This window comes from Hyperolius riggenbachi, chromosome 7 (assembly GCF_040937935.1).
Source record: "Hyperolius riggenbachi isolate aHypRig1 chromosome 7, aHypRig1.pri, whole genome shotgun sequence".
Classification (NCBI taxonomy): Eukaryota; Metazoa; Chordata; class Amphibia; order Anura; family Hyperoliidae; genus Hyperolius; species Hyperolius riggenbachi.
The window spans coordinates 53,953,034-53,967,937 of record NC_090652.1 but is presented as its reverse complement, the minus strand read 5'-3'; the positions used below and the strand labels follow the sequence as shown (position 1 = coordinate 53,967,937).

General features: G+C 47.6%; 1 protein-coding gene across 4 annotated transcripts in view; it reads left to right on the top strand.

The window, feature by feature from the left end:
• The window catches only part of LOC137525521 (uncharacterized), a 476,821-nt gene that overhangs the window by 377,551 nt on the left and 84,366 nt on the right, over positions 1 to 14,904 (top strand). The window lies entirely within an intron of this gene.

The following is a 14,904-nucleotide window of genomic DNA, read 5'->3' as shown; positions in this document are numbered from 1 at the left end:
CTTGGATCCTAGTTGGTGGTGGTGGAGAAGTCATGCAGCATGCAGAGAGGAAAGACAGCTGTGTGAGGACTGAGTCCAGCAGGCAGTAACCCTCCAGGATCTATGCCTCATTCATCTTAATAAAGGTCAGGTAATCAACACTTTGGTGACCTGGGCAACTTATCTTGTCAGTGACAATCCCTCCTGCTGTGCTGAAAGTCCTTTCTGACAGGACACTTGAGGCGGGGCAAACCAGAAGTTCGATGACAAATTGTGACAGCTCAGACCGCAGGTCAAGCCTGCACACCCAGTAGTCCAGGGGTTCATCTCTCCTCAGTGTTGATATCCACAGTTAAGGCCAGGTAGTCCGCTATTTGTCGGTTGAGGCATTCTCTGAGGTTGGATCCCGTAGGGCTGTGGCAATGCGTTGGACTAAAGAAACTATGCATGTCGCTGTCCCCAATACATCTGTAAAGTGTCCCGTCCTTGCCGACATGGCCATGGGAAGAGGAGGATTACTTGCACCTCTTCCCCAGTTAGATTCCCGTCATGCTGTGACATCACCCTTAAAGGCATTGTACAGCATATTTTGCAGTCTCTTTTGGAAATGCTGCATCCTTTCCGACTTATACCGAGGGTCTAGTACAGGCATGGGCAAACTCGGCCCTCCAGCTGTTACGGAACTACAAGTCCCACAATGCATTTGCCTTTATGAGTCATGACTGTGGCTGTCAGACTCCTGCAATGAATTGTGGGACTTGAAGTTCCTTAACAGCTGGAGGGCCAAGTTTGCCCATGCCTGGTCTAGTAGCATTGCCACCCAGTACAGGTCCTTGTCTTTGAGCCATTTTTATACAAGGGTCTCTCAGTAAGTAGGACCAGTGGTGCTCAGCAGAGCTCGAATATTCGAGTAGCTCGAATATTCGAGCTCTTTTCCAGCTATTCGAGCTCGGTATTCGAGCTCCGAATAGCTGTAGCTATTCGAATGGGCTATTCGCGTACACTCGAATAGCCCATTCACTATCACTATTCGAGCTATTCGAGCAAAACGGCGCTATTCGAGCTCGGTACCGAGCTCGAATAGCGTCATAGCCCAGATTGATGTCCTTAGAGCCAATCAGAGGGCTCCCAGGCCCTCTGACGGCAGCCAATCACAGAGGGGGACCCTGGCCAGCCCCTACCCTATAAATAGCGGCCGCCATGTTACGTTTCTCCGTCCTTGCCTGAGACTTGCATAGAGAGAGAGTTGCTCCTTTGTGCTTTGGCTTAGCAAGAGCTTTATTGTGGTCATTTACCTAGCGTTTTTGCTCACATACACCTCCTATACACACCTATATTGTTGTTAGTTAGTTAGACATTGTATTTTAGTTAGTAGCTTTTGTGTTACAAAGAGACAGGCCAGCTGCTGCAGGCTTACAGCTTTAGGCCTCAGGGCCTGCCTGTGTGGGCAGCTGTCCTCCTGTCCTCTGTTTATTTCTCTCTATTCTATACCAGTATTTCTGCTGTCCTTTACTACTGATTGTATTAGTATTGTAGTTATATACTGTAACTGTACTAGGACACTCACTGTCACTGTTCATAGGCTACTAGCTGCTCCTGCGTGTGTGCACTCACTGTCTGTGTACACACACTCTATTTCCAAGTTCTGATAACTGATTGATTATTGTAATTGAATATTGTAATTAGTTAGTTGTACTCACTGTTACTACTTACTGTACTAGGAGTCTAGGACACTCAGTCACTGTTCATAGGCTACTAGCTCCTGCGTGTGTGCACTCACTGTCTGTGTACACACTACACACACTCTATTTCCTTCTGATAACTGATTGATTATTGTAATTAGTTAGTTGTACTTACTGTTACTACTTACTGTACTAGGAGTCTAGGACACTCAGTCACTGTTCATAGGCTAGCTCCTGCGCGTGTTTGCGCGTGCGTGCACTCACTGTCTGTAGTGTACACACACTAAATTTACTTGTGATTACTACTGATTATTGTAACTGCTAGTTGTACTTCCTGACTGTTACTACTTACTTACTGTACTAGGGACACTCACTCAGTCACCTCACCCACCAACCCACTCCATTAAAGTACCCCACTTTTCAACCGCCCTTTTAAAAAAACTTTTGTCTATACGCCCAAAACATCGAAGATGTCTGGAAGTGGCAGCCAGCGCGGTTTGGGCAAGGGGAAGGGCAGCAAGGGAATCAGGAGGAGAGGGAGCAGCATTGTGGCAAGCCGCGGGCGCGCCACCATGCACAGTTCCGCAGCAGCAGCAGCAGCGTCAGTGGCTAACATTCCTCCCATAGCCACTGGCCGTGGACGCCTTGGGCGCCGCCCAGCAGGAGCATCTGCAACTCACGCTGCAGAGACACAGCAGCAGCAGCGTGTAGCACCTGCTCCGATTTTCCTCCAGCCGGGTCGGAAACGTCCCATTGAGGAAAAGCATGCAGACACTGTGGTGCAACTCATGACGGAGGATGAGCAGCCCGCCATCAGCTCTGCATCTGAGGCCTCCACCCTCACCACCACCACCACCACCCCTGTTCGCAGCAGCCGCCCAGCAGGGTCTGGGGAGGAGGCCAGTTCACCGTCACTCGCCGACCTGTCATTCAGCAGTCTTTTGACCCCAGGCATCATGAGTAAATTGTCTGCTGTTGTTGGCGATCTTGAGGAGGAGATGCTGATGGGCACTTTGGGGGATGAGGGATTGGACAGCAAGACTGTGGCGACAGTCAAGCAGCCCATCCATGCATCAGGAGAGGAGTTTGGGGGGTCCTCATCCCAGCAGGACATGTTTCAGGAGGGGGAGGATGTTGATGACCCGGTGACAGACAGAGACTGGGTGCCACCACCTCCAGGGGATGTCGTCCTCAGCAGCTCTGAGGAGGAGGAGGATGCTCTTGTGGGCCTTGCAAGGAGGCGCATCATTGCAAGCATTGGCAGCAGCAGTAGGCAGGTCCCACAGCCTGCTGGTGTCTCAGGCTCAGCAGCAGCAGCATCTGCCATTACCACCACCAGCCGCACCCAAGCCCCCCAAGCCCCCCCCCCCAACCACCACAGGGAGACAGGCAGCAGCGCTTCCATGCCGTAGGGGGATGTTTAAGTCACCAATCTGGCGATATTTCACCATGCCCACTGTGTACAGCAAGTACGCCACTTGCAACCACTGTCAGCGGAAGTTGAGCAGAGGTGCAGACCCCTTAAAGTTCTGCACCAGCTCGCTCATCAACCACCTTGCTGCGAAACATTTCCACCAGCATGAGGAGTTCCAGAGGCTGAAGGCATCTGGTGCTGGCAGTGGCACCACACCCATCACTGCACAGCCTTCAGCAGCAGCAGCAGCAACAGCAGCCACCCGCCCTCCTGCTCCTCCAGCAGCACCAGCAGGAGTGCGGAAATGCACTGCTCCTCCCCCCTCTGCAACTCCTGCCGCCGACACTGAGGCCTGTTCTGGCAGCCAGTCCTCAGTGGCCTCCTCCGCTGTGTCTGCTGATTCCCGTGCCAGCAAAAGGCCACGCCAGAGCCTTTTGAGCGAGTCCTTCCAGGGGGTGGTTAGGGCTCTGCCTCCCAGCAGCCGTCGCGTGCGGCAGCTGAACGGCTTGCTGGCACGGGCCATGTGCTCCCAACTCCTGCCGTACACGCTCGTGCAGGAGGGGAGCGACATTCGTGCGCTGCTTGCTTGCGCAGCCCCAGACTGGCAGCTCCCCAGCAGACACTTTTTCTCCCGCAAGGCCATTCCTGCACTGCACCGCTTTGTGATGGCCAATGTGGAGCGAGGGCTGGAGCACGCGGTTGGTGAAAGGGTCCACGTCACCATGGACTCCTGGAGCAGCCGCTTCGGGACAGGCCGCTACCTGTCCTTCACTGTCCACTGGGTCAGCTTGGTGGAAGGGGGTGAGGATGGGAGAGCAGCAGCGGGCACAGCAGCAGCAGCAACACAGTGGGTGGTGACACCCCGCAGGGTCAGGGGAACTGCAGCAGGTTCCTCCGATCCTCTGCCATCCTCCGGCACACCTGGCCAAACCCCCCGCCTCAGCAGCAGCGTGAAGGCCCGCCACTGCCAAGCGCTGCTGCACTTGGTCAGCCTTGGGAAGACCAAGCTGACGGCAACCCATGTGTTGGCCAAACTCCAGGAGCAGGAGAGGATTTTGCTGACCCCCAGAGGCCTCAGAGTCGGAGAGGTGGTGGCCGACAATGGGGCCAATCTGGTTGCCGCAATAGACAGGGGAAACCTGACCCACATCCCCTGTCTTGCCCACGTGCTGAACCTGGTGGTGCAGAAGTTTTTGTGCACCTACCAGGGGATGGGCGAACTGCTGGAAACGGCAAGGAACGTTGTGCGTCACTTCCGGCGCTCGGCTGCAGCCTGTGTGAGCCTGGAAGACGTGCAAAAGGAGCTGGATCTGCCACGCCATCGGCTGATCCTTGACGTTCCGACTCGCTGGAACTCCACCCTGGCGATGTTGGAGCGTCTGGTTGAACAGAAGCGCGCTGTCAAACAGTACCTTGCCCTGGCCACTGTTTCCGCCGCTCAGAGAAGGGACAAGACCAGCAACATCCCGTCCATCGTCCCCGATGATGACTGGAGGCACATGCAGCAGGTGTGCTTAGTGCTGGCTCCCTTTCTGCAGGCCACTAACATGGTGAGCAGGGACCATGCTATGGTCTGCGAGTGGGTGCCCCTGGTTTGTCTGCTGAACAGGGCCCTCGATGCTTTGCTGGAACAGGGAGCGGCAGCCTTGGACCAGCAGGAGCGGCAAGCAGCTGCACAGTTCACCTCTGAGGGGGAGGAGGAGGAGGACTTGGTGGAGGTCCCTGACCTTGCTGCTGATGAGGGGGAGCAGCACAGTGCAGCTGAGTTGGTGCGGGGGTGGAGAGAGGATGAGGCTGACGAGGCAGAGGAGGAGGATGAGGACAGCAGCACTGCCGTCGATGTGCCAGCAGACGTGGCCCGCCTCTTCCCAATGGCAGCGCACATGCTGACGTGCCTGCGCAGAGACCCCAGGGTGATCCAGATGAAGCAGAGGGAGGACATCTGGATCAGCATGATGTTGGACCCACGCCTCAAGGGGAAGTTGAGCCAGTTCCTGCCGCCTGCAGGAGGAGACCCAGCGCAACAAATAAGGAGCTTGCAGCAGGCCCTTGTTGAGCGCTTGGAGGAAGCCTTCCCCCAGCCTTCCACCCCCACTGTCCAGCAGCCAGCACAGAGGCAGCAGCAGGTGCCTGCATCCAGCAGCAAGCGCCCCACAGACCTGCTGTCTCTCAGCCACGAGCTCTACAGGACTGTAGAGGCTCCGGCAGCAGTGACTAGAGAGGAAGTGCATGCAGCAGCATCCTCCACCGGTCACAGCCAGCGCCTGACCCGCATGGTGGCTGACTACATGGGGTCCTACAGCGGGCTTGACAGCGATGCCCCTGTTGATCCCATGGAGTATTGGGTCAAGCGCCTGGAGATCTGGAGCGAGCTGGCGCAGTACGCCCTGGAAGTGCTGTCCTGCCCCCCTTCCAGCGTGCTGTCCGAGCGCTGCTTCAGTGCAGCTGGTGGTGTGGTCACCGAGAAACGCTCACGTCTGTCTCACAAGTCTGTGGACAGACTGACATTTCTCAAGATGAACCAGGCGTGGGTGGAAGGCGAGTTCCTGGCCCCTGTTGTCGGCGAGAGGGGGACATGAACTGGCTAAGAACCATCGTTAATGTGCCTTACCACCCTTTACCACCTCCTGGCTCCTGCTCACTAAGCCAGCCTGGTTCACTTTGACTATTACGTCGCCTGCAGCCACACATTTTACACCTGCAGTGGGCTGCTGTGTACTGCCCTTCTGCTGTCTGTCTGTGTTTCCCACTGCCAGGGTACACAGATTTACCTTCTGCTGCCACTCTGCCACCAGCTATTACGTCAAACAATAGCTATATCTGTCTGTGTAATTGGTTGTAAAACCAAAACTACAAAACCATAAAAAAAAAAAAAAAGGTTTAATTTTTCTGAGGTGCCCGGGTTGAAAACTGTGTTGTCCCAGTTGTGTATTGGACACAATGTGGGCTGCACGACCGCTGTCTGGGACCTCCTGTTGTGTTCATTTACGGCCTGGTATCACCGCTAGGTACCAGGGCTATTATGTCACGCTGCCTGCCTGCTGCCACACTCACACTACTCCTCCATTCCTCCTGCTGCTGCTGTCTGTCTGTCTGTGTTTCCCAACGCCAGGGTACACAGATTTACCTTCTGCTGCCACTCTGCCACCAACTATTACGTCAAACAATAGCTGCTCACATTACTCCTCCATTCCTCCTGCTGCTGCTGCTGCTGTCTGTCTGTCTGTGTTTCCCAACGCCAGGGTACACAGATTTACCTTCTGCTGCCACTCTGCCACCAGCTATTACGTCAAACAATAGCTATATCTGTGTAATTTGTTGTAAAAACAAAACAAAAAAAACCAAAAAAAAAAAAAAAGGTTAATTTTTCTGAGGTGCCCGGGTTGAAAACTGTGTTGTCCCAGTTGTGTATTGGACACGATGTGGGCTGCACGACCGCTGTCTGGGACCTCCTGCCAGCTGTGTTTATTTACAGCCCTGGTATCACCGCTAGGTACCAGGGCTATTATGTCACGCTGCCTGCCTCATTGACTGCCTGCTGCCACACACTCATCCTCCTCCTCCTGCTGCTGAATTTACCTCCTGCTGTCTGTGTGTTTCCACTGCCAGGGAGCACATACAATGGCGCTTCCAACATGCGTGCGCCACCAGCTATTTGTTACGCTCAAAAATAGCTGCATTTCTTTAAAAAAAAAAATTTGAAAAGAGAAATAAGTGAAGAAGAAGACGATATAGAAGAAGATGAAGATGAAGATGAAGAAGATGAAGATGAAGATGAAGAAGAAGATGAAGATGAAGATGAAGATGAAGAAGAAGATGAAGAAGATGAAGAAGATGAAGAAGATGAAGAAGATGAAGAAGATGAAGAAGATGAAGAAGAAGAAGAAGATGAAGAAGATGAAGAAGAAGAAGAAGATGAAGAAGATGAAGAAGATGAAGAAGATGAAGAAGAAGAAGATGAAGAAGATGAAGAAGATGAAGAAGATGAAGAAGATGAAGAAGAAGAAGAAGAAGAAGACAATATAGAAGAAGATATAGAAGAAGAAGATATAGAAGAAGAAGAAGAAGATATAGAAGATAAAGAAGAAGAAGAAGAAGTATATACAGTACTGAACAAATTTCTGAACACAACTTCTCTTTTCAACTTTTTTTTTTTAAAGGAACATCCCCACATAATCACTTGCTGTTGTTACTTGGAAAAAAAGAGGTTTCTTGCATCATTCACCCTCAAAACAAGTGTTGGAAGCTATTTAAGGCCATTTCGAATAGTCAGCTCGAATAATGAGCTCGAATACCGACTCGAATGGTGAGCTCGAATTCCGAGGTCGAATCGAATAGTAAAAATTATTCGACTCGAATATTCGACTGATCTCGAATAATTTACTATTCGAATTCGACCTAACTCGAATTTTGAAAAGGGGTATTTGAGCATCACTAAGTAGGACAGCATGAATGACCCCATTTGCACAAGGTTGGATGCCGAGCTAGCCATCTCCTGTTCCTTGTCCTCATAGATGTCATTGAAGGGTCCTCATAGATGTCATTGAAGGTCTGCTCCTACCCCAGCCACGTACAATACTAAAGGTCCTCAAAATTTGAGGACAAGCCCCCTGGGACACCTGCTCAGGTTGGTCTTCCACCTCCACTTTCCTCCGACTCCTCCTCAGACTCCACTATATGTGTTGCCACAGGTACAGCAGGTGACGACAAGGCTGCCTTTGGTGGTGGTGATGGCGACCACAACTTTTCCTCTTCCTGGTCACGCTCATCTATGGCCTGATCCAGTACTCACATTCGCAGGGCACGCTCAAGTAAGAAAGAATTTGGCATGAGGTCACTGATGGTGCCTTCGGTGCGACTGACCAGGTTTGTCACCTCCTCAAAAGGATGCATGAGCCTGCAGTCATTGCGCCTGAGTGTCCAGTAACTCTGCACAAGAATCCCCCAGAATCCCCAGCTCGGTAGAGGCTGTCCTAGTACTCTGGTCATACAAATACTCGTTAATGACTTTTTGTTGTTGGAGCTGGCGGTCAAACATCAGGAGTGTTGAATTCCAGCGAGTCAGGCTGTTGCGAATCAGTCGCCTCACTGCTGGCATGTTGTTTTGCCACTGAATATCTGCAAAGTGTGCCATGGCCATGTAGGAACGCCTGAAATGTTCATACACCTTCCTGGACTGCTTGAGAACCTCCTGTGAGCCTGGGTACTTGCACATAAAGTGCTGTACAATAAGATTCAAAAGATGTGCCATGCAGGGCACATGTGTCAACTTGCCCAAATTCAATGCCACCAACAGATTGCTTCCGTTGTCACACACCACTTTACCAATCTCCAGTTGGTGAAGAGTCAGACACTGATCCACCTGTGCATTCAGAGCAGCCAGGAGTGCTGGTCCGGTGTGACTCGGCTTTCAGGGAAGTCAACCCCAAGTCGGCGTGACACCGTCCTACCTGGAATGTGGAATAGGCCTTGGGGAGATAGGGGTTCAGTTGTTGTAGAGAAAGCTGCAGCGGCAGAAGAGAACTCAGACGAGGAGGATAGTGAAGAGGATAGGGGAGGAGTAGGAGGATAAGAGGAGCTGACAGCAGGCTTGCCTGCAAATTGTGGTGGTGTCATCAACTCCGCTGCAGAGCCACGTATTCCATTCTTGGCAGCCATCAGCAGGTTTACCCAATGCGCAGTGTAAGTGATCTACCTGCCCTGAGGGTGCTTTGCAGACCAGGTATCAGTGGTCAGAGGGACTCTTGCACCAACACTGTGTGCTGCCAGAGATGCCATGACCTGACTTTCAACATTACAGTATAGCTTAGGGATTGCCCTTTTGGAGAAAAAGTTGCTGCCGGGTACCTTCCACTGCTGTGTCCCATTTGCAACACATTTTTTGAAGGTCTTAGACTCCACCTCCTTGTATGGTAAAAGCTGGCGGACTAACAGCTCTGACAAGCCAGCTGTCAGATGCCGGGCAAGGGGGTGACTCTCAAACATTGGCTTCTTACGCTCAAAAAATTCCTTGACATAAACCTGACTGTGGGCAGATGAGCAGGAACTGCTCAAGGTGAGAGGCGGAGTGGAGGGTGGTTGAGAGGGGGCAAGGACACAAACACAGCAGAGGTTGACTTGGCTGAAGAAGCTGGACCAGAAGGAGGAGGGTGGCTTTGAATTTGTGTGCTGCTTGTTCTCATGTGTTGATCCCATAGGCGTTTGCGATGGGAGATCATGTGTGTTCGCAAAGTAGTTATACTTAGGTGGGTGTTGGACTTCCCACAACTACATTTCTTTTGGCAGAGGTTGTAAATGACATCACTGTTATCAGAGGCAGACACACAAAAAAATGCCACACTGGTGAGCTTTGGGATAACGGCTTTCTGGTAGTGGCAAGCAACAGCAGGTGTTGAAGGGTGTGTTGGCTGGCTGACCCCAGGTGCTGATCCATGCTGTCTGACAGTGAGTGCCACTAGCTCCTTTGTGATGAGCTACCCCTGCTTCCAACTCATCTCTTCCTTCTCTCTGTCTCCCCATCTGAACTGTCCCCCTGTTCTTCTTCATGTCCTCTTCCGGGCAACCCATATGACATCCATGACATATCGTCTTCATCAACTGCTTCTTGTTAAATCTGATTTTATTCAAATTTTGTGAAACATGACCAAGTGCAAAAATGAAGTATAAGTACAAAAAACTTGTTACATAATGAAGGAGTTACATCATAATAGCCAGGGTACTGAGGTATATCAAAATATGTAAAAAATTTTACAGAGTGAAATTCAGATATACAAAAGACGATATCACTTCTAGCATGAGAATTACACCGCTATATGATAACCTTTAAGGACACAAGTTAGTAACTGAGAGTCTGGATGTTCATTTAGTAGGTATAGAGAGAAGAGCGAGGGAGGTGAGTAAAGAAAGAGACCTAAGAGGTAAGGGGGGTATCGCGTGAAGGGCTGGAAGTCCCCAAACCACGGCCCCCCCACCCTAGGTAGAAGAGGTAGAGGAATGAAAAAAGAATAGAAAGAGAATAGTAGAGGGACAGGATGAGGGGAGTAGAAGATAAGAAAGAGGTTAAGAAGAGAGAAGAGAGAATCGGAAAGATAGAGAGGTAGGCTCATAGAGGGAGTAGGAGAATGAGAAGGGAGGATCCTAAGCATTGAATAAGCAATATGAAGTTGAAAACAAGAGAAAGCATCACCTAGTAAATACTGTTTACTGATTTGGAGAAATTAGACATGTTGATCTTTGGTATGGCACTTATCTAAAATGAATAATTATGCATGGGGGGAGAGTTTGATTGGAATTGCTTTATTGCCCCTTCGACAAAAGGATTGGCATGTGGTTAGAAATGTTACCTTTTGAGGTCAAGTCATCGTGTCTAAAATGATAAAGTGATAAAGTGATAAAGTAAAGATCTATGACTTAATATTAGTTCGGTGTGCTAGGACTAGCCTACATGGAAATAATTTTTTTAAAAGATTCGGAAGATTTATGATCTATCCATATTGACCACGTGTCTAAGAATGATTGGTTTAGGTCCATATCAGATGAGATTAAATCTTCCATATACATAATATCATCTATTATTCCAACCCAAGAAATCAGAGACGGGGGAGAGGATTTTTTCCATCCTCTGGCAATAGCTGTTCTGGCAGCGGAGAGGATGTGTCTGAGAAGGCCTTTCTTAATAGAAGCTAAATGTCCAGGAATCATAGATAAGAGTGCAATTTCAGGGGATGGAGGTATAGATTTCCCACAGATATCACTGTAGATCTTAAAAACTGAATCCCAGAAGGGAATGAGTAGTGGGCAGGACCACCAGATGTGAAGTTGAGAACCAACTTCTGAGTGGCAACGCCAACAAAGATCAGGTACATTCGAAAAGATCTTATGGAGATTCTGAGGGCATCTATACCAATTAGATAATAGCTTAAAATTTCTTTCTTGGAAACGAGATGAGGTTGAAGATGCATGCGTGAGTATGAATGCTTTAGACCATTGTTCAGAGGTTAAGGTCTTGTCTAGTAATTTTTCCCAGTGCTTACAGTATGTGGGTAGTTCCTCATGTCCTTCTTCCCTCAGCAGCCCATATAGGAGGGAAATGATGATATGTGTGGGTTTAGTTTGGTTGATACAAGTTTTCTCGAAGAGTGTGAGATCCCTAGAATATGTAGATGGATCTCCTAGATTTTTCCAGAATGAAGTGAATTGTCTCCAAGTTAACCAGTCCTTACCTAGGGATAGACCCTCCTCTGGAATGGAGAAGCCTGCTGGTGAAGAGGATCTAATGTGACGTATTTGGGGCCAAGAGACCCTGAAAAGGGATAAAATGGAGGTTTTCCTGAGTCCAGGGGGGAATGCTGGGTTGTCAAAAACTGGAGTTAAAGGGGAAGGGCTGGTCGATAGTTTGAATTTAGATCTGATTTTCTTCCAGACTGTAAGTGTTTGTATGACTAGGTATGGAAGGTGAAATGATGAGGGGATGAGATCAGATGAGATCCAGGGGAGAGCTTTAAGTGATAAGGGGGATAGGGATTCCTCAAAGTATGAATCTCTCTTTTCTTTATCTACGTACATCCAATCAATGACCCGAGATAAAATGGAAGCTTTATGATAAAGGTTCAGGTCAGGAAGACTCAAACCTCCCTTATCTTTGTGGCGAGTTAATGTGGAGTATGATAGTCTAGGTTGTTTTGAACCCCAGATAAAGCGGGTAAACATGGATTTTAATGTTTTCCAATAGGAGGGAGGTATTTGGATTGGGATTGTTTGAAACAAATAAAGGAATTTTGGTAAGATATCCATTTTTAAAATGTTAATTTTGCCAAACCAGGACAAAGGGAGGCTGGACCAGTCCTGAAGGTCTTTCTTAGTCCTTTCTTGAATAGGTTGATAATTAAGTGAGTGGAGTAAAGAGAGGTCTGTGGGTATTTGTATGCCGAGATAGGAAATCGAAATAGGTTGCCATTTAAAGGAGAAAGAAGTTCTAATTGTGGATAGGGTCTGTTTGGGTATTGATATATTAAGGCCTTCTGATTTGGAGACATTGACTTTATAATTACTAACCTCGCTATATCTAGAGCATTCGGTTAGTATGTTCGGGAGAGAGATGTGTGGGTTAGTAACATATATAAGGAGGTCATCCGCATATAGAGCTAGTTTATGGGTCATGTTATTAATTGTGATGCCATGTATTGATGGGTTTGTGCGTAAGGCAATGGCGAAGTGTTCCATCACAATGGCATAGAGGAGAGGAGACAGGGGACAACCCTGTCGGGTTCCATTGGTGATCATAAATGAGTCAGAAAGACAGCTATTTATTCTTATACGGGCAGAGGGAATTGTATATAGAGCCATTATTTTATTAATAAAGAGGGGGCCCAGGCCAATTTGTTGGAGAGAGGCTTTTAAGAAGGGCCACCCCACTCTGTCAAAGGCTTTTTCAGCATCTAGCGAGAGTAGACAGAGTGGAATGGCCCGTCTCCTTGCCGCATCAATGAGATTAATTGTTCTAATGGTGTTGATCCGGGCTTCCCTACCTGGGATAAACCCAACTTGATCTCCATTGATTAGGAAAGGAAGAAGCGGTTGTAATCTATGAGAGAGCATCTTGGCGTATAATTTAAGATCAAGGTTAATAAGAGATATGGGTCTATAACTTCCACATTGGGTGGGGTCTTTTCCTTTCTTATGTATAAGAGAGATGTGTGCCTCTAGGGCTTGTCTGGGAAAAGGAGAAGTAGGGGAAATCGAATTGTATGTTTTAATCAAAAAGGGTATTAATTGTGTGGAGAAGGTTTTGAAGAATCTATCTGAATATCCATCTGGGCCTGGACATTTGCCAGAAGGTAAGTTTTTAATGGCTGTTGATAGTTCAGTCTCAGTGAGGGGAGATTCAAGAGTTTGTGCTTCGTCTTCCACTATAGTTGGTAAGGGGGTATCCTGTATATACTTTTTAATGCGAGTTAAAAGATGTTCCGCAGCGGGAGAGTTAGTTTTTTCCCTAATATTGTATAGTCTGGAATAAAATCGAACAAATTCTTGAGAGATGTCTGAAATGCGGGATGATTGACGTCCCTTTTGTTGGGTAATGGAATGTATATGGGTTCTAGCAGTTCTAGGATGAATTTGCCTCGCAAGAAGTCTACCACATTTACTCTCATATTGATAATAAGTTTTAGTAATCTTGTCCCTATAGATTAGGTATTTTTGATCTATAAGGTGTAGTAATTCTTGTCTATTTTTAGAAAGCTCAAGGAAGATTGTGGCAGAGGGATTGGCTTTATGGGAAGCTTCAAGGGAGGAGATCTGAGTTAGTAGCTTGTTGATGATATGGGATCTCTCCTTCTTTAACCGAGATCCATGTTTAATGAATATTCCTCTGAGTACACACTTCAGAGTTTCCCATTGTATAGGGAGAGAGGTTGTGTCTGAAGAATGGATTTCCAGGAACTCATCAATGGCTCTAGATATTTCAGATTTGCATAAAGGATCTTTTAAGAGATTGTCATTTAATCTCCAGGTCCAACCTGGTTTAGAAGTATTAGGTAAGTTGCATGAGAATGTAACTGGTGCATGATCTGAGCCAAAGATGAGATCAATGGAAGCTTCTGGAGACATGTCTAAAAATTTCTGGGAAACTAGTAGGTAGTCAATCCTGGAATAAGATGTTCTAGGAAAGGAGTAATGGCTATAATCTTGGGAGGTGGGGTGTAGAAGACGCCATATGTCAAAAAGGTGCAGGTGTCTGAGCTGTTTTTTAAGGGCAAGCAGGGCTGCTGAGGAAAGTGAGGACTTACCTGAGGAAGTATCCATTGCTGGGTCCAGAGGGGTATTGAGATCTCCTCCGAATATTATAGGCCCTGAAGCAAATTTCTCTAGACGTCTGAGAAGAGAAATAATATAAGGGATTTGACCTTGGTTAGGAACATAACAGTTACAAATGGTAAAAGGTTGATTATGTATAGATAGTTTAAGGAATATAAATCTTCCTTTCGGGTCAACTTCTTTTTCCAAGATTTGAGCCGGAAGAGATTTATGAAATCCAATTGAAACCCCTTTTGTTTTGGATTCAGGGTTGGTAGAGTGAATCCATTTCTGATAATATCTGTCTCTGATCTCGGGGGTCGAAGATGATTTGAAGTGTGTTTCCTGTAATAATACAATTTTGGCCTTAAGTTTATGTAGGCGGTAGAGTGTCTTAGACCTTTTGGAGGGGGTATTAAATCCCTGGACGTTAAAGGAACAGAATTTAAGTTTCTCCATTGCAGGTGAAGAGCAACAGAAGTATATATAAATACAAAGGTGATGTTAATGATGAGCTATGTGGGTTAGGATCCTTAATATGGGGGAATTGAGAAACCAAAAGGTTATTGGGGCCTTCGTGAAAACACGATAGGCACCATATTGGTACTGGGGGGTTAGTAGAAGCCATGAACAGAGGTGGCTCCGGTACTATACCCTTAATTATGAAAGTACGTATTGAGGGTATGCATAGGAGACCAGGTCTTGTGGTGAACATACCTTATTAAAATAATGATTAGTACAATTTGAGAAAGCGCAAGAACATAGGTTAATGAACAGAATAATCTTAACAAATCCGGGGTCTCATCAGGATCCTGTACATTAGCATGTCTTATCATAAAATATGATGTTATAGGCATAAAAGATATTTGCAATGACATTGATGTATATATATAAGGCAGATTAATATTTAAGGATCAGAGGAGAGAACAGCTTATCTAAATCTGTGTAAAACAAAACATATTCCCGAGGGGAAGAATAAACATTACTATCCGCAGCAGTGCAGAACCAGTAAAAGAGGTAAGAATACACCATAAC